The following is a 20,171-nucleotide window of genomic DNA, read 5'->3' as shown; positions in this document are numbered from 1 at the left end:
TACAGGAGGCGTCTAGAAGCTGTAATCACCAACAAAGGCTTTTCTACAAAGTATTAAATAAAGTGTGTTCAATACTTATTCCCTGTGTCATTGCACTTTATTTAATATGATTCAACTTGTGTACTTCAATGTTCTGATTTGTTTGTATGACTTCAATATTTGGCTTGATGGCAACATCTGGTGGAAATGTTGTGTCAATAGTCCACTTAGAAATCCCCTTACTGATAAAAATGCTGATGTGTCAAATACTTATTTTCCCCGCTGTATCTCTGGTAAAAACTTGCACGACTCTTTTACATGAACTGGTTGGAAAGCAGAACTGATGAAAGATAAGAATAAATAAAGAGGAAATGCTCAAGGACTTAACAAGGATCAGTGCTTGATCCTGATCTCAGAGGGGAAATTTAACTGATTCATAAAGAAAACTGAAAACAAGGGACTTTCGGAATAAACTTGAGTGTGAGTCACTCCACACAGCAGCCAGGTCCGTTCTGTGGAGTTCACCTGTTTTTGTCTGGAAAAAAATCGAATGAAGGAGAAAGAAGGAGTGTTAAATTTCTGAGTCAATAACAGCAGTGTGAGATGCACATCACTACAAAGTAATTGTACTCTCTCGATACACCGTACTGTTCTTTTAATGGTTTCTATCTGTGAGACAGCAAGCGCCAACACCACCAACGGTGGTGAAGGAGATAAAAAAGCTTGAAAGCATGAACTAAATCAGGCTCTGCGCTTTGTTTCTGTTGCTGCGTAACAGGCCCAGACAGGAACTACATACAGCATGTGTGAACATGTGAGATCCTCCTGTCTTCAAAACAGTGAAAGGATGTTTTGCTTTTCTGTTGCTTTTTTTCTTTTCTTCTCTTTTTCTCTTCTACAAATCAACAGGAGTAAAGAGTCTGTCATGGTCCTGGGTCATGTTGGCCCAGTATTCTTGGTTCCTTGTATTTTCACTCCTTATTTAGGCCATGTTTTCTGAGGTGTCCTGTTGTGGTGTTCCCTAAGTGTTTTCCCTTTGTGACTCTTACCCCCTGTGTGCCCCTCTGTGTATTTATGAGCTCTTGTCTCTCTTTGTGTTTATTCCATGTTTCCCCCAGCCCGTTATGTCTGTGTTCTCCCCGTGCTCTCTCCTCCTGTCTGAACCTCTGTGTACTTCCTGTTTTACTTTGACAGTCTCTCGTCAGTATGCGTCATGTTGTGTTCACTCCTGCCCTGTCTCGTTATGTTTATCAGTGTCACCTGTGTTCCCCACCTGTGTGTAATGTCCCTGTGTTCTCTGAGTGTATTTAAGTTATGTCTTCTGTTATGGTAGTTGCTGGTTCGTCTGTGTTGTTTCCCCTCGGTCTCCCTGCGTCTTCCCGTATGTATTTCCCCAGACCTCCCTGCATCCTCGTTTCTGGTTTGTGTTATTAGTTCTACCCAGTTTAGGTTTTCCTGTTTCATGGTACCCACACCATTGCTGTTTGTATTTTCGGTTGTCAAATAAACACTCACCTGCACCAGAGCTGCCGCATTTTGGGTCCTATTTCATATTCCACACGGCTTGCCCCGGCAAACCGTGACAGTACAAACCAGCCACCATGGACCCAGCGGCAGTCAATCCGTCCGAGGAGCTCCAGGATGACATCGGCTACAATGTGGAGATCCTCCTCGGGCTGTGGCTGGGGAATCCTCCGTACGAGCTTCGCCGCGCCGTGGAAGGTCGGCTTCAACGGCTCTTTTCCGGCCTGCCATGGCTACTAAACTCACTTCCTCCGACCATGCAGGCTTTTCTCCGGTACACACCCCACCTTCTCTCAGCCACTCCTGCCTCGCTGCCCGACTCGCCGGATGCGATCATGCCCGGCCCGTCGGAGCCGTCTGCGGGGAGGAAACGTCGATCGCGCCGCAAGCGCGCCACCCCACGGCCGGACGTTCGGACTTCTGATTCGCCGGCTGTGGTGAGTGAGGACTGTTTTCCATTTGCGGACTGTATGACTGTTCATTCAGGGGCGGTGTTCTGTGCAGCAGATGACTTTGTGAACAGCATATCACCTACCCCGCAGCCACTCTCAGCCCAGTTAGCTCCCCCGCAGCCAGTGCTCCTCTCAGCTCAGTCTCCAGTGCCACCCTCAGCTCAGTCTCCAGTGCTCCTCTCAGCTCAGTCTCCAGTGCTCCTCTCAGCTCAGTCTCCAGTGCCACCCTCAGCTCAGTCTCCAGTGCCACCCTCAGCTCAGTCTCCAGTGCCGCCCTCAGCTCAGTCTCCAGTGCCGCCCTCAGCTCAGTCTCCAGTGCCGCCTGTAGCTCAGTCTCCAGTGCCGCCTGTAGCTCAGTCTCCAGTGCCGCCTGTAGCGCAGGCCCCAGTAGCTCCAGTGCCGCCTGTAGCGCAGGCTCCAGTAGCTCCAGTGCCGCCTGTAGCGCAGGCCCCAGTAGCTCCAGTGCCGCCTGTAGCGCAGGCCCCAGTAGCTCCAGTGCCGCCTGTAGCGCAGGCCCCAGTAGCTCCAGTGCCGCCTGTAGCGCAGGCCCCAGTAGCTCCAGTGCCGCCTGTAGCGCAGGCCCCAGTAGCTCCAGTGCCCCCGCTACCCGTAGCTCTGGCTCCAGTAATAGTGGTCTCACACACTCACTCCATGCAGGGAGAAAGTATAATTTTACCTCAAGGTGCTTTTCGTAGTTCAGCCGCCTTTGGCACAGTTTGCCGCTCCAGGGCTTCCCCAGAGGCCAGGTCCCAGTCCTCAGCTGATTCTGGACCCCTGGGGTTTAAGCAGCCGCCCGAGGGACCGCTCCGGCCTTCGTCTCCTGTCTCCGCTGGAGGGTCCGAGGGACCGCTCCGGCCTTCGTCTCCTGTCTCCGCTGGAGGGCCCGAGGAGCCCGTCCGGCCTTCTGCCTCGTCATCCTCGCCTGCTGCAGCCTCATCATCATCATCCTCGCCTGCTGCAGCATCATCATCATCATCATCCTCGCCTGCTGCAGCATCATCATCATCAGCCTCGTCTGCTGCAGCATCATCATCATCAGCCTCGCCTGCTGCAGCATCATCCGAGTCTTCGTCCTCGTCTGGTCCAGCCTCATCCGAGTCTTCGTCTTCGCCTGGTCCAGCTGCATCCGAGTCTTCGTCCTCGCCTGGTCCAGCCTCTGCCTGTGCTTCTTCTACGCCTGGGCCAGCCTCTGCCTGTGCTTCGGCATCGCCTGGTCCGGTGCCCTCCAAGCCTCGGCCGGTACGCCTGACACTTGGGAGCCGCCGCTGCCTTCCGCGCGGCCGGCCCCCTGAACTGCTCCGTCGTCTCCTTCGCCGCCGCCGCTGCCTTCCGCGCGGTCGTCCCCCGGATCGCCATCGCCTGAATCACCAGCCGCTTTCTGGGCCACCAGCTGGACGTCACCGCCGTCGGGGTCGGCCCCCTGAACTGCTCCGTCGTCTCCTTCGTCGCCGCCGTTGCCTTCCGCACGGCCGGCCCCCGGACCCTCTTCGCCTGAGTGGCCGCCGGTGCCGTCCGCACGGCCGGCCTCCCGAACTGTGTCCACGTCACCGCTGTTGCCGTCTGCACGGCCGGCCCCCCAAACTGTATCCACGTCGCCGCCGTTGCCGTCCGCACGGTCGGCCCCCTGAACTCTTTTGTCTTGGACTCCTGTGCTGTCGGCCCCCTTGGCCTTTCTGTTTTGGACTCCTCCATTTTTCTTGGGCTGTGGTGTGTTTCGTTTCATTGGTTTTCTTGGGTTGGGTCTCGTGTTTTGTTTTTCTTTTTGTCTTTTGGCCTTCTGGTGCTCCTGTTTTGTTTTGCCTCGAGTATACGAGCAGTATACGAGCATTGCATAGGTTTATGTACAGTTAACACTTATGTAAAGTAATATTTTTTTTGAGTGTAATTCCTGTTAATGTGACATTAATGTGTCCAAATAAGAGAGTTAGTTCAGCTTATCTGTGGATGAACCTAGCAACATGGGTGTCCTAGAATCCTACATTAGACTTTGCGTGTTGTACCATCAAAAATATGACAGAGAAAAATATTTGCTTGATTCGGCTGGCAGAAAGTGCTCTGGACGAGATTGAAGAAGCAGAGGAATCTGAAGTGTTTCTGCTGTTTGTATAGGATCTCCAGTCGTTCATACAGTCATTACAAGAACATCCTGTGACTGAAGCGGAGCTACTTCAAGCTTCTAACAGATCTCGAGGACTGCTCTGCTGTAGAGTTTTCAGCTGTCCATGGTGGAGTCTATAATGAGAGCAATCGAGGCGTTAAGGAGAATTTACAGCTCAGCGTAGGTAACACAACGGCGGCGGGAGAGTTTTTTTTAGTGTCAATGTAGGCAGTGACAGCAATATGTGACACAACCACCCTGTGGTGTGGAGAAGAGCAAAGTGCTAACATGTGAAGAGCCAGAGTGTTGAAAACAATGCAAAAAGCCCAGTGCAGCCAGTGTCTGTGCCTTGGCACAACTTTGTATACAGTATTTACTTTCAATGACGTGCAGTTAGCATTTTGTAAGACTGCATGGGAGCAGTGGATGATAGCACCCCTTCAGTTGCTGTGCGAATGGAACAGCAGTACAGAACTGTGCACTTGGGGTGGCTGTAGCTCAGGAGGTAGAGCAGGTCACTTACTGATTGGAAGATTGATGGTTGAACCCCAGTCTGCATGTCAAACATCTTTGGGCAAGATATTAACACCAAGTTGGTCTGATGCATGCACTGGAGTATGAATTTATGAATATTAGACAGAAAGCACTTGTTATAGAAAAAAGTGCTTGTATGAATGCGTAAAGTGCTTTGAGTGCTGCAGGAGAGCAGAAACACACTTTACAAGAATCAGATTATTTACTATTTTACACATTTGTTGACCATAAATTATACTTTATACTTCTTTGAAATCAACTTGAAGGATGCTGCCTGCATGGACGCATGTGTAGTTGGTGGTACATCAGACCGTGCCACTGTTTTTGTGCAGTCTTTGGGCCATCACTCAATTGAGTTCAATTCAGTTTTATTTATGTAGCATCAAATCAAACAGTTGGCTCAATGTTCTTTATAAAGCAAAGTAAGGACATTACAATAATGCAGAGAAAACACCAACAATCAGAGCCACCATTTGGTGACACTGTCCCACTAAACCTTTAAATACTTTAGGAACCACAAGTAAGCCTTAAAAACTGAAAGTGAAGCACAAAGACTGAAGTGAAACTGAGTGTTAAACTAAATTTCCCACAGCAGCCATTGTCTGTGTTTTCATCCAGTGTTCTTAAATATTTTTTATTGTGGTTTTTCTTTTCAACTGTTCAATTCAGTGTTGCTTTCTTACCTGGATCTGCACCACTTAAACGTTCAGCCTTTGACAGGCTCATAGGTCATCATCTTCCAGTGACACACGAGCACGACTGTGGGTGAAAGCCCCTCTTCATTCGCTGTCCGGACAGAAACCTTTTTTAACCCTGGTAATAATGTTATAGATATTCATACATGTTTACATGACCTGTATGAAGGAACACTGTGGGAACGTTTCCTTCAACTCATCGTGTTTTCCATGGACGTCGACCGAGTGAGGAAAAGACGGAGCAGGGAATGTTCTGACTATTTGATTTCAGCCTTGGACTCAAATCTTAAACAATCTTAAAGTGTCTCAGTGCAGATTATTCATTGTACATTAGTCTGACTAATATCTCACTATAAGATGATAAGTTCATCTAAAGTACCTTACAATGTTTTAGTTTTCCTTTGTCTTTCAACTCTGATGGAGCAGCTGTGAGAGCTGCAGCTGGGATTCATTCCAAAATAAACAAAAACAAGTCTTTACATGACTGAAATCCAAGTTTATGGATGAGTCAGTTTCTCAGAAGTCCCTGAGGGGAAGTTAGTTGTGTTCATTTCAGTTAATGTTCATCAATATCAATCAAATAGCAGCAAATCAACATTCCTTCAAGGTGTTTTATACTGAACCATAGAGAGAAAGTCCCACCTCTCACACTGTGAGCAAACATTTAGTAATGACAATAAAATCCCCCTTTAACAGCAAGAAGCCTCCAACAGCACAAGGCTGTGTGCTGAGGGATGTTGGCAGATAACAGTCTCTGCACTGTAAACACTGCTGTGACATTGTGTCTCTGTGTGCAGGTATATGGCCAGACTCAAGATGGCTTAGATTATAAATGTGTATGATGAACAATTTGCTGCTCTCTGCATTATTAAAATGCTGATGAGCTGATATTTTGTGTGTCTGTGCAGGCTGGGCCTACTGTATACCACAGCCTCAAGGGAGGATTGGCTTGCTGAGGCCGGGGTGATTGCTGACCTACTAACAGACTGGTGGGTTGAGGACAACTGCTGTTCCCTCCCATTTACAATTTTATTGGTTGTCATATTTTTCTGAACAGATGTTCAGACCTTGAATATGTGTGTGTTACACTTACTGTAGGAGTGTGTAAACAGATGGGAAGTGAAAAAAATGACTGAAAAGTAAACTAAAACCATCACGGGAATCCCCGAGCGGCCAAAGCCTGTTGTATTGTTACTAAGGGCGGAGTCAGGGTGGCTGTAGCTCAGGTGGCAGAGCAGGTCAGCCACTACTCAGAAGGTCGGTGGTTTGATCCCAGGTTGTAAAACTCTGACATCAGAGAAGATTTGACTGAAAATCAATTTGTAGTTTGTTGTCCACCTTATTTGTACAATTTGAAAGAAGTGTTTAATTTTAGTAACGTTTCTCATGAGTTTGTGATTTCAAGAGTTTAATAATGTGAATACAATGCCAGCTTAAGCCTGACAAGGTGACAAAAAAAAACATAACTACAAACTAAATAAAACGAATCTAAAAAAAAAAATACTTTTTTTAATTTTGTTTCTCAGATTCATGCTAACTTGATCTTCCCTAGAGGTAAAATTTAAGGATGTTTGCAGCTGATGATCATGTTTGTACATGTCTAATGTAACTGGAAATCTAATTATGCAGTTCCCGCCAACTGAGCTCTGCTGCTGGCAACACCAGGTGAAAAACAAACTGCAGCACTGAATGATGAAAAACTGGAGTCTAGGATTTGCTTCTGTGGATCTTTATCATTTTAAACATGTTGAGCCCACATTTCACTATATGAAATGAAAAACAAAGTCCTGCCTGTGGACCATAACGTTATTATACCCATTAAAAGCTGATGTAAAATATTGACTTTGACCCTTTTTTTAAACTACATTAATACAAAAGCACAAATCAGACACACTGAGTCTATATTTTCTTGTGGTTTATGTTTATTTGCAGTGTTTATATTGGTAAGGTTGTTCAAACTTGCTCTGATATTTTCACATTAAAGCCTTACAGCCATTCATTCGCAAAGAGCTTTTAATATGAAAGACACGCAGTAGAAGAAGTATTTTTCTGTACAGTCTAAGGAAAGAACAGTGTTGAGTCTTTAGCTGTCCTGATGAATTAGCGGTGTAAATGTGAATTGTTTATTAATGGCCACTAGAGGGAGATGTTTGACTATCAAATAACCAATGACACTTCCACAGCACACTTAAAACAGTGAGGATTTGCACTTCCTGATAAGACGGCGTTGTTTTATTTTAATTAACTGTGGATAAAAACTATTTTCACTTAAGTATGTTTTCATGATGGGATTAAATAAACACTGAGCGTTTGGGCTTTGTGACCAGGTTAAATGTGACACTGATCTGATCTGAGAAGTTTATTACTACTACTATTATTGTTATTATAATTATTGTTATGATTATGAATCAATAATTTGGGGTCATGGAATCTATTTAATTCTATTTTTCTTTCCTGTAATTCAGTAATTAATCTGTACTAAATCAAAGAGGGATTTTCTGTTTAGTATTGAGCCAAAGCCACTGGTTAAACCTCGTGGCGTCTGTCTTTTTATGTGTTTGTGGTGCTGCTCTCATTTTATTTCCTGTTGCTGTTTCAGGTCTCTGACTGTGTGCTGCTTTAAACTGAGAGCTAACAAATGAAATGAGGTCACTTGTTTTTAGGATTTTACGGACTGTTACTTTGGCTTTTGTCCAAATGTATTTACTGTGAAGTGATCCTGAGATGCTTCCAGGTCAGAAGAGAAATGAAACCTCTCCGGTTAGTGGCATTAATGTCATTTAAAATGTATAAATATAAATTTGAAAGCTGCCCCGCTGTGTGACCCGGTTTTAACAGTAGATGACAATAGACAATCAGCACGGCCACTTCAAGCTTCAGTGACAGGTTTAAGAGGAGGGGCTCTGTGCTGGGTCAGGAAATGTGCTTCATTATAATGTGCTCTCATTATACTTCATAAAAGTATGAAGTCTGAGTCACATGTTCATGAATTATTAGTTTATTATTAGTTTATCAGACAAAAACTAAAGTCTTTTGTTTTCATTTCAAAGTATAGAGACAGATACTATGAATGTTTCCCAGGGGGAGTAGCAATATTACTACTACTACTACTACTAATAATAATAATAGTAATAATAATAATAGTAATAATTGATAACGATAACAATAAACAGTCAATTAATGATTTTCTACTAGCAGCACTGTGTTTGTTCTCGTCTATATCATTTGATGAAAAACAGCTGTAATGTAATATAATGAAAAACTGTCCATGGTTATACACCGATGTTCAAGCTAACTTCTCTTCAAACTGACTGTACTGACTGCAGCACTGAGTGTTTCGGTTAGCCACAACCAAAACGGAACTGTTCACATTTGTCACTTAACAACTCAATGAAACCCACAGAACCACGTGAGAAACACACAAGAGAACAAAAGTTTAATAAGAAATCAGATCGCTGCCATGAGAACACGAGCTGGATCCAACAGACAAGAATGGAAATAACAGTAAAGTTACTGACAACATAAGATATTTTAAAATATTTATATTAATATCGCTGATGTTGAAGTTTGCATGTTCTCCTTGCGTTTGTGTGGGTCTCTGCAGGTACTTTGGCTTCCTCCCACAGCCCAACAACATGCAGTTAGTGGGGTTAGGTTAGTTGATGACTCTAAATTCTCTCTCTGTGTTAGCCCTGCAAGAACGGGGACCTGCTGAAGGTGTACCCTGAGTCTTGTCCTACGGCAGCTGGGATAGGCTCCAGTCCCACTGCAACTCTGAATTTGTAAGTGGAGGAGAATGTAATAAGTCAAATAAAAGACACAAAACATCAAAAAGAAATCTTTTCAACATATGGATGTGTCTGTGGAGGTGCTGGGGGGACCAGTTAGAGACCAGCAGCTGGACATCAATGGTTGGACTGGTGGACTACTTCAGTGAAGAGTAGACGACATCTGGCTCTGGTTTACAGTCTGAACACAAACACACACAGTTATTAAAAACAAACAAACAAACAAAAAACACAACAGGAAACATGATTACAAGCTTTGTAGTTCAATCAAGCCCTCCAGTCTCCACCTCTCTGCATCACACACAGTCCCAGTTCAGACTTCAAAGGGAACCAGCTCAGACACAGCCAGCTTCTTCTTTCTCACTCCACCCTGAGATTAACAGGCCGAGCAGATCACAAACAGCAGCACTAAAAAAAGAAAATTAAAAAAACAAGTCTTCGCCGCCATTTTATGCGCTACCCAGAGTCAAGGATTTTTTTTTTGACCAGCCAATTAAAGTGAATTATACTTATCTATTCTTATCATTGCATTAGCTTAATCTAAGCATTCGGTTAGATGAAGTGACAGGTTGCATAAACCGCAGCAGATGTTTAGAGTTCTCTTCTCAAAGCATCTGTACTGTAAAACAACAAATGACCAGAAAGAGCTGGGGGGTATTTTTGTGAAAAGGAAGGTGGGCGACCACAAAGCTGCCATCTTCTTTCAATGCAGACTGATGCACTTCACCACAAAGCACAAAGCAAGCAGGTTCTCACTGCATGAACACTGCTATTGGCTAAACCAGAGCGCACAGCAGAGACAATTCTCACCAGCTTCAGACTAACTGGGGTAAACAGGAAGTAGCTACTGTGGTTTTACATGCAGAACTTTAAAAATGTTCACAAAAAAGGTTGATTCATTCTATTAAAGGACAGTTTCAGAGGCTCGGTGCACTCAGTTAAGGATCTCTAGACTTTTCCGTTCATGTCTTCATACGTCTCATAGTGACAGCTCCAGGATTATAGTGAAAAAACCTCCAAAACTCATCATCATTTCCTCATCATCATCCAAATCACCAAATGTTATCATACTGAGAAGATAGTGAACACGATGAACGTTAAACCTACTGCTAACCTTCTAACGCTAGTAGTTAGCTTCAAGCAAAATCCCACTTCCTGGGTGTTTAAACTGACCTAATACAGGAGGAACTGACTGAAACCAGTGCTGCCAGATTTAATTTCCCAGATTAAATCATCTTTGATATTGGTCCAATGTCAACTAAACACACCGTGAATGCAGAACATCATACCAGCAGTCAGACTTGGTGATGCTAGTGTGACGGTCTGGGACTGCTTTGCTGCTTAATTGGTGGAACAATGAATTTTCCTCTATCAGAACATTTTGCAGGAGAAAACCATCAGTTGATGTCCTGAAGCTCGAGCATACTTGGATTGTGAAGCATGGCAATGATCCAAACTCGCAGCAGCAATTCCATCTCTCAATAGACAAAATAAAGAAAGATATTTTTGGGGTGCCCTAGTCAAAATTTATTTAATTATATTTAGGATGCTTTGGCATAACGTTAGAGACCATGCATACTAAACCCTGCAGTGTGGCTGAAATTAAAAATATATATTCAGCATTTTTTCACAGGGCCAGTTAGGCTTGGATGGCTTTTTTCCTGTATATTAAATGAACTCATGATTTTAAAAATGTTTGGTTTTTAGCCTTTTATCAGTATTGGTTTCATTTAAATGAGTATGGTAGAACTGTGTAGTGTTTTGCAAATAAGCAAACAGCTTTAAACTCAGTGCAGCTCATCAGTCTCATAATCAGCAAGATGAATGTATGTGGTCAACCTGTCAAGATGTCAAAAGCATTAACTTTATCAAAGATAATTTCAGAATTTAAGTGTACAATATGGGTGGTGATTTGCAATGAATGGGAGAAATTTTTACAGTGAGGAGTTTTTATAAGTAACGTTTAATAAGTAATCCTCCATTTTTCTTTATCACTACAAAATCTGATTAAACATAATTGTAAAATGTCAAAAAAACAAACAAACAATTCTCTGTTAATGAGATCAAATGTTCAAATTACTGTAACTGAAAGCAGACACGTTAGCCGCAACCAAACCAGAACAAGTCAAACTTTGCATCTGATATTTTGGTGAATTCCACCACGTGATCACGTAACCACGTGTGAAACACACATAAAACCAAATGTATGTTTGTTGTGCAAAGAAACAAAATCACTGCTGAAGAAACATGAGCCAACAGGCATAAATACAAAGAAGAGTGATGTTACTGGGAACATAAACACATTTCCACAGTATTTCCCTGCTCTTAAAGCCAGATTAATCAGGGATTGGACTGGCAGGACCTCTGCCCCTGATGTGAGTGATAGACCCAGTGGAGGGCAGGTCCACATGTTTCGTTCAGACTATGTGTTGCTGGGCCCTATGGGCTAAGCCCCAATTCCCCCACGAGCACCTCTCTCCTTGGCTGCTTCCAGGGTAGGAAAGAACCCAAGGGGTGTTTTGTTGTTGGACCACAGTCTCTCCACTTAGGTAAAAGAGGACCAGAGCTGTCAAGTGATCACTACCTGATGCTAAGTTGGACCAGGTAGTGGGGAGGATGCTGGACAAACCAGGCACACCCAAATCTCAAGGGTAAGTATTGGTTATGTCTGACAGATGGCCCAATTCACGAGCTCTTTAATTCCCATCCTTAGCAGAACTCCAGCAGCATTCTGAAGGTGGCTTGGGAGATAATACCTATAACCTTGCAGCTGCAAGGTACCTGTTATGGCAGTAACCCCCAAAACAGATGGTAAACTCAGAAGATGAAGGAAGCCATGAAGATGAATTCCTATACAGCTTAGCTGGTTTATGTGACTCTGGAGTGAGGTGACAAGTCCCAACAGTAGTAGTAGTGTGAAGTAAAACCTCCAGTGTGGGAGGACTCAGTGAGACAATGGAGCAAAACGGTCAATTGGCCTTGAAGCAATTCTGATAAACCATTAAGTGACTTAGTAAATCCAGTGTGGATGGAGCGCTGCTGACCTCAACTGAAGATATAGACATGCAATGGAAATATTACCTCATTGATCTGTTGCTACAGGCCGATCAGTCCCTGCACAACCATAGCAAGATCCTGGTTTGCATTTCTGTTAGTAAATCTGATTTGTTATTGATGATAATGTTATCATCAGAACTGGAATCTGTCAGGAATCTGCACTTCATCACTGATTATGTTCCTAACATTTATGGATAAAATTTCTGGGTGCAGCTAAGAGGTGGAGTAATAATAATAGATTGGATTTATATAGCGCTTTTCAAGGCACCTTACACTATTCATTCACTCTCGCATTCACACACTGGTGGAGGTAAGCAAGGGCAGACTGACAGAAGCGAGGCTGCCATATCGCGCCATCGGACCCTCTGGCCAACACCAGTGGGCGGTAGGGTAAAGTGTCTTGCCCAAGGACACAACGACCAGGACAGAGAACCCGGGGATCGAACCGGCGACCTTCCGGTTACAGATACGCTTCCCAACCACCTGAGCCACTGTCGCCCCAAAGCAGAGTGTTTCTGCTTTGGTGGCCTTGGTATGACCTTTCTATTATGATGTGGTTCTTCTGGCCTCATCTGTTGGTAACCTCCAGTGTGCATTAGAGGGATTTGCAGCTCAGTATGAAGTAGCTGTGTTGAGAATCAGCAACTCCAAATTTGACACGAGCACCTTAGTTGTCTTCTGTGGTCCTTCAGGTCTTTTGGTGCTGTTGGGCTGGTCGATGCAGTCCTTCTTTTTAAAAGTGCACTGGACTGTTCATCAGGCCATTTGGTCATAATAGTATTTTTTTGGTTTATATTTTTTCTTATGTCCATCATAGTCTTACTTTAGTTTTTTTAGACTATGATGGTAGCATTGCTGTCTTTAGAGTTCAAATTGAAATTGCATTCATATTGAATTCACTTTGACTTTAGATCTTTTGTCACCTTAATTTATCGCCTTAAATTGTATAAATGAATAGCGGTGGAAGGAATACTTCGAGGACCTCCTTAATCCCACTGACACGTCTTCCGAGGAGGAAGCAGAGTCTGGGGATGAGGGGAATGACCCGCCAATTTCCAGGGACGAGGTCACTGAGGCAGTTAAACAACTCCTTGGTGGCAGAGCCCCTGGTGTTGATGAGGTCCGCCCCGAGTTCCTGAAGGCTCTGGACGTTGTAGGGCTGTCCTGGTTGACACGCCTCTGCAATGTTGCGTGGAGATCAGGGGCAGTACCCCTGGACTGGCAGACCGGGGTGGTGGTCCCCATCTTTAAGAAGGGGGACCGGAGGGTGTGTTCCAACTACAGGGGGATAATTTTTATGGACAGGATTTCTAGGCGCAGCCAAGTGGCGGAGGGCTTTCGCTTTGGTGGCCTCAGAATCTCATCTCTGATTTTTGCGGAGGATGTGGTTCTGTTGGCTTCATCGGGTGAGGGCCTCCAGCTCGCACTGGAACGGTTCGCAGCCGAGTGTGAAGCAGCGGGAATGAGGATCAGCACCTCCAAATCTGAGGCCATGGTTCTCAGCCGGAAAAGGGTGGAGTGCCCACTCCGGGTCGGTATATGAGTTCCTGCCCCAAGTGGAGGAGTTCAAGTATCTCAGGGTCTTGTTCGCGAGTGATGGGAGAAGGGAGCCGGAGATCGACAGACGGATTGGGGCTGCAGCTGCAGTAATGCGGACGCTGCACCGGTTCGTCGTGGTGAAGAGGGAGCTGAGTGTAAAAGCGAAGCTCTCAATTTACCGGTCGATCTACGTCCCTACCCTCACCTATGGCCACGAGCTGTGGGTAGTGACCGAAAGAACGAGATCGCGGATACAAGCGGCAGAAATGAGCTTCCTCCGAAGGGTGGCTGGCCTCTCCCTTAGAGATAGGGTGAGAAGTTCGGCCATCCGGGAGGGGCTCAGAGTAGAGCAGCTGCTGCTCCACATCAAAAGGAGCCAGCTGATGTGGTTCGGGCATCTGACAAGGATGTCCCTTGGGAGCCTCCTGGGTGAGGTGTTCCAGGCATGTCCCACCGGGAGGAGGCCCCGGGGCAGACCCAGGACACGCTGGAGAGATTATATCTCTCGGGTGGCCTGGGAACGCCTTGGTATTCCCCCGGATAAGCTGGAGGAGGTGGCTAGGGAGAGGGAGGTCTGGGCCTCTTTGCTTAGGCTGCTGCCCCCGCGACCGGGCCTCGGACAAAGCGGATGAAGATGGATGGATGGATGGATGGATGAATAGCGATGTATAAGTACCAGTTCAAAGGTGCAGAGCAGGTTTACCTTTTTTCCTCTTTGGTCTGAAGGCTATTTGTCCGTAATTGATGTCTTCTGTTCTCACTCCTGAGTACACTGCAGCTGGATCGCTCTCTGCAGAGTAAAGTACATATAAATTTCTGTAAGTAGAGCAGCTGCAATAGTACTGTTATATTATTGCAGCATACTGTATGCTTTACCACTTGTGATTACCACAATTTGTTATTTGTGTATTACTCAAAGTGTATTAACACACACTGAGGTTGTACATAAATCCCACTGGCACTGTTCAAACTCTGCCAGTTCATCACAGATGGTCCTGCGCTGGGTTATTGAGCACAGCACCATGTAAAGTTATGAACCTATGTGTATCAAATAATGCTAAAACATTTTATAATATATTATATTATGCTATAATGTAATTATTTTGTAGTGTGCTATGGTTGATCGACCCTGCTTGATATGAACATGTTCTGCTCTTCTAAACATGATCACTAAAAAAAAAACAACAACAAAAAAACAAGACTCTGTCCATAATTTTAGATACAACACAGAGCTGAGGGGTTATTTATTTCAGAAGTGTCAGTTAAATTTAATAACTGCAACAATTTTTCACAGTTATCTCATCTGAATACCTCTGCAAGGAAACACAGAATGACCACATTGAACTGGGTGGGTGTTTTGTGAAAAAGGAAGGTCAAATACCACAATGATATTACTTTTTTTTTTTTAGCACAGACTGATGCAAGTCACCACAAGGCAGAGAAGCAACAGCTTCTCACCTATCACTATTATTAGCCAAACCAGAACACACAGCAATGAGAATTTTATGAGCTTCACACCAGCTAAAGTCAATAACAGGAAGAAGCTGTTGTGGTTTTAAATGTAGGACTAGGTTAGAAAATAATTCTTTGCTTTAATGGAGAGTTTGAATGCCTCATAGTTACAGTAACATAATCAACAAAAGTCTGTGTTCACCAAACCTAGGTAGCGAACTTATCTAGGCGTCATCTGAGATGCTTTGGCACATAAGCCTCAGTTATGATTCTACCCAACGTTCTATCGACCAGATGTGGCTCCAAAACACAAGTGCCTGAGTTGAAGGAGTCACACTCTACCTGAGTAAAGATAGTCAACTGAGACCAAACATGACACTAAGAATGATGTGCTATGCTCAATCATCACATACACTGTCGTCAGTTTTGACTCACACACCGTCCTGGTGCCACAGCAAAAATCAAATTTTCATTATTTTATGTTTATTTTGGAAACCATAATTGAGCTGTTTTAGAAAAAAAAGATGTAAGATTTTGACGTAAGGTTTAGGTAAGGTAAGGTTACCCATAAAAACTGAAAAATAATTTCAGTATTATGTAAAAGGACTTTCTTTCAGGGAACACAAAATGGGTTAACAATTTAAAGCTGTTCTGCAGGTTGATCAAGCCTTGAAAGCTGGTGCTACTAATTCCTACATTGGATTTCTCAGAATGACCCCTCTATTTACCCTCACCCCAAAGGCACAGCCTTTCCAGGGGGCGAGCGGTACATGGGACACTGGGTAGGATTCTAGATGCACCCGCAGAGATGAGCTAGGAGGAAGACAGCCTAAACACCTAAACAGCATCCTTTGTTGATCTCAGGGAGCGTCTGTCAGCTGGGGGAACCTAACGGTGTCAACAACAAGGTTATTGGGAACCAGGAGTAAGTAATTGTGTTTTTATGTTTATGTGTTCCAACATAAAAGAAGTGCTGGAACAGATTATGGTACCATACATGCATCAGCTGAACAGTATTGTGCTGCAGAAAGTAGTGTGTTGCTACAAAAAGGGTAAGAAAAAAGCAAATAACAACAGAAGTGACACAGACCATCATACACTCTGGTATGTGTCTAGTTGGTCAGTGGTTCATCCTACAGCAAGATAATGACCCAACACATTAGTGCAAGCTATGCCAGCACTACCTCAGGAAAAAAGAAGAAGATGGTAGGCTTGAAAACATGGAGTGGTCAGCACAGTCTCCAGACTGAAACCCATTCAAGCTGGTTTGGGATGAACTGGACAGAAGAGTGAAAGCAACACAACCTAAGTGAAACATTTATGGGAACTTCTGCAACACATAAGGGAAGAACTTTCTCAAGAATATTTGATTTCTATTGTAGAGAGAATGACATGCGTGTGCTCAGCTGTTATATCTGCGAAAGGCGGCTACTTTGATGAGTCAGAAGTTTAGAATATAAATTCTATAATTTCTTGTTTAATTCCAGTTGTCTTTTTGTACAATGCTTTCATTTCATTTTAGAGTGCAATGAGACATTAACGTGGAGAATTTTCAATAAATCTGGAAAAACTGGATTGTTCTTTTGACCTGTAGTGTATATACATGGCAAAACTAACTCTGTGTGTGTGTGTGTGTGTGTGTGTGTGTGTGTGTGTGTGTGTGTGTGTGTGTGTGTGTGTGTGTGTGTGTGTGTGTGTGCGTAACTTCAGTTCCTTGTGCTGACAGGAAATTTGACTAGTGAAATATAACTTCCAGGATGATGGTGACAGAATGGATGCATGGATGGACAGATTCTGACTTTCTAAAGCAGCCAATACGAAGACAAGCAAAACTTTCCAAATGTTTTCATAAGCCTGGTGTTAATCAATATGTGAGCAGACTAGGATGGTGGATATTATGAACATTACAGAAAGCTTGTAGCATTCGGATTTTACAATTTAGAGATTGAACTGGCTATGATGGAGAAAATGAAGATCAGCTGTACCTGACTTTTTTTTCTTGTCTTTGATGATGATTTGCCCATAAGTGACATATTCTGTTCTCACTGCAGGAGAGACTGCAGCCGGATCACTCTCTGCACAATGAAACACACAGAGGACGTCAGTGCAGGCAGTACAAGTGATAGCAGAGCTGATTGAAACTACTCCTCTAGCAGAACTCTTTATGCACACACACAAAAATACAAACAACAGCAACAACAAAAAAGTTACAACACTGCAAAAGTCTTGAATCACCCGTCATTTTTTCATATTTTACTTCCGATGAGTCAGACTTTCATGTAATGTTTTCAAGTGCTATTGAACAATGTTTCTCCAGACTTTTTTTAAGGTCTTTCAAAGTTTTTCTTTGGACAATGGCTGCTATTTTTCCACATCCTTTTCAATCCACTCCTTGTAGCTGACCATTTCCAGAATATATATTTTTTAATTCAAGTATAAAAAGGTACCTAACTGCATAACTCAAATGATGAACTACTGTTGTGTGGCTCTTCAGTTGGTGGTTGCCAAGAAACAATTCATACTTCTCTCCTGAACTCTTACATATGTATGTAGGAGTTCAGAAGTACAAAAGATTGTCTACAGCCATCTGTAGCTCATGCTGGGGTCTCTTTCATTGTTCAGGCTGCATTTTAATCCTTGGTGTTCGAGATCTTGCCAAACTGATTGAAATATGAACACAGAAAAGTAGCACAATGTTATATCATATGGGAAGTATCTGGTTCGTAACATTTTTTTACTATGGCGGTGATCTCAAACACATTGAAAATGCAGTAAAAGCATGTCTAGATAGAAAAACACATAACAGAACAAGATCAGTCACAAATTAGCCTTTCCAGAGCTTGGACCTCAACATCATTGAAGCAGTGTGGGATACATCCTGACAGAGGACAGAATAAAAGGTAGGAGCACCCAAAGAAGACCTTTGGATGTCCTTCAAGAAGCCAGGATAGCTATTCTTGAAGACTATTAAAAGACATTAGAAGAAAGTTTGACTGAGAGATTCCAGGCTGTGCTGAAGAGTTGGTCACACCAAAAATTGACTTTAAAGATCACTAGAATTGTACAAACTCAGTTTTTTTCCCTATAAACCATTTATGATTATACATAAGTCACTGCACCTAGGACCATTTTCCTATCAAAATATAGCAAAATGAGAGGTAGCTCAAGACTTCTGAGTGAGTACTATGGATCAGTGAACCTTTCATTTATTGATCTAATATTTTAATAATAATGAATAACATTAGGCAAAATTTTGATTCACTGAAAACATGACATTTGATGTTCCTTTTATATTTCCATTCTTTTTCTACACAGTGTTGTGTATTTTAGCCCAGTATTTATAATATATTTATAATCTAATGTTTTCTGGTTTTATGTGAATAATGTGAAAAACTATTAATTTAAAAACAAACTTTTTTTGCTTTTCATTTTTACTTATTTATGTATTTTTTAAATTTGTGTTTTTGTGGATGTTCTCCATGTAGCACATCATACTCATGTTGACTCATGTCAAAACTGCATATTCTATATTAATAATAATAAATGCACGTTCCTTCCTCTTTTTATAATTAACAGCTCATTGGTGAAATGGTTGCAGCTTGCATATTTGCTGGAAGCTGTTAACATCTGTGAACCACAGACCACAAAGAACAGTCCAACATACAAAGAACAAGACTCACTAAGTGTGAGAGTTTACAGACAGATAATTTAATGACGTATAATTCTGTTTTGAACAAAAAACTAAATCTGTAATTGTTCATCAAGCAAGGATTAAACTATAATACAAAACTCTAAAAACTCTGATTTCACAGGTAAACTCTAGTCTGAAAAATTGTGAGATGCTTGTTTTAGTGTTACAGCAATGTTTTCACACTTCTAACCATCCTTCACATGCTCCATAATGTCCTTAGTTAAACACAGTATCAGAATAAAACAAGTCTTAAACTCTTGAGGAGATGAAGGTCAAAAAATGTCATGATAATTCAAACTAAGCTCATAAGGCATGTTTTAGTTTTATATATACTCCTAGTATGCATGAATGTTACCAGATTGTAAAGGTGCACACCAAACACATATAAGCACTCAGCAACCATCTACATGACTTTTATGTCAAAAGTCACAATTTAACTGCCAAATTTATTGATTCTCTACATATATAATTGAACATATAAATGATGTTCACTTGCTTCTAATGATCTATCCTTATTGAACTTATCGCTACAAGAGTGTAGCTCTTTTCCACTGCCCTAAAGATGTGTCAGACTAAATATTCCTTCTGTATTTAACCTCACCTTATAACAAAATATCCACAATGTACCAAAAAATCCTTATTTTAAAAAAAAAGAAAGAAGAAGAAGAAAAAACTTACCTCTGCTTTTTTGGACAATCTGTTGTTGGCAATTGGATATTTGGACTTTGCTATATGTGATGTTATCTTCTACAGCTTCGTCTTGTTCAGCTAAAGTTTATGAACAAAGAAAAAACATTATGTAAAAACCATGTAGATGTACCTGAAGAACAGTGGCGGTTGTTAGAAAAGGAACACCAACAGCACACAATTGACAGCACACATATCACATGCAAGAAAGAAGGATAAAATAAAATATATGACAATAATTAGAATAATTACTAAACTTTCAGTAAAAGAAAACCCCACTAAGAAGTCCGACCTCACCTTCATGTTTCCTGTGAACACATCGTCTGGCCAGCAAAACCAGTAACACCAGCAGAACCACAACACAGAATGATCCAACAAATGACAACACAGAGAGAACAGAAGGAAGAGTGATGGAGGTGGAACCAGGTGGAGGAATTGATGTAGGTGGAGGTGTGGATGTAGATGGAGGTGTGGATGTAGGTGGAGGTGTGGTGGTGTGCTCCCCTAAAATAAAGCAAACACAGTCATTAAGTTGTCGTCACATTGTGAATGTTGAAACCTGCAGAAACACAGACAGGTGAGTGTGTCACCTGTGACAGTGATCCAGCTGGATGGAGACTCTCCATGACCGCTGATGTCACACTTGTAGAGGCCTTCATCAGACCTGGAAACATG

The 20,171-nt window shown here is 42.8% G+C and overlaps 1 protein-coding gene and 1 long non-coding RNA gene across 2 annotated transcripts in view; both read right to left on the bottom strand.

Annotated features, from left to right (window-relative positions):
* Window positions 1-20,171, bottom strand: part of LOC120746965 — a 253,809-nt gene that overhangs the window by 126,960 nt on the left and 106,678 nt on the right. The gene's annotated exons all lie outside the window — the stretch shown is intronic.
* LOC120746977 lies at window positions 8,500-19,992 on the bottom strand. Its single transcript, XR_005698999.1, has 5 exons — window positions 19,794-19,992; window positions 19,488-19,577; window positions 17,104-17,193; window positions 14,370-14,456; window positions 8,500-9,251 (listed from the first exon to the last, which is right to left on the bottom strand). It is a non-coding gene; the product is annotated as an uncharacterized LOC120746977 (long non-coding RNA).

This window comes from Simochromis diagramma, unplaced genomic scaffold, assembly GCF_900408965.1.
Source record: "Simochromis diagramma unplaced genomic scaffold, fSimDia1.1 OVJJ01000410.1, whole genome shotgun sequence".
Classification (NCBI taxonomy): Eukaryota; Metazoa; Chordata; class Actinopteri; order Cichliformes; family Cichlidae; genus Simochromis; species Simochromis diagramma.
The sequence above is the reverse complement of the archived record's forward strand: the minus strand, read 5'-3'. Positions and strand labels throughout refer to the sequence as shown.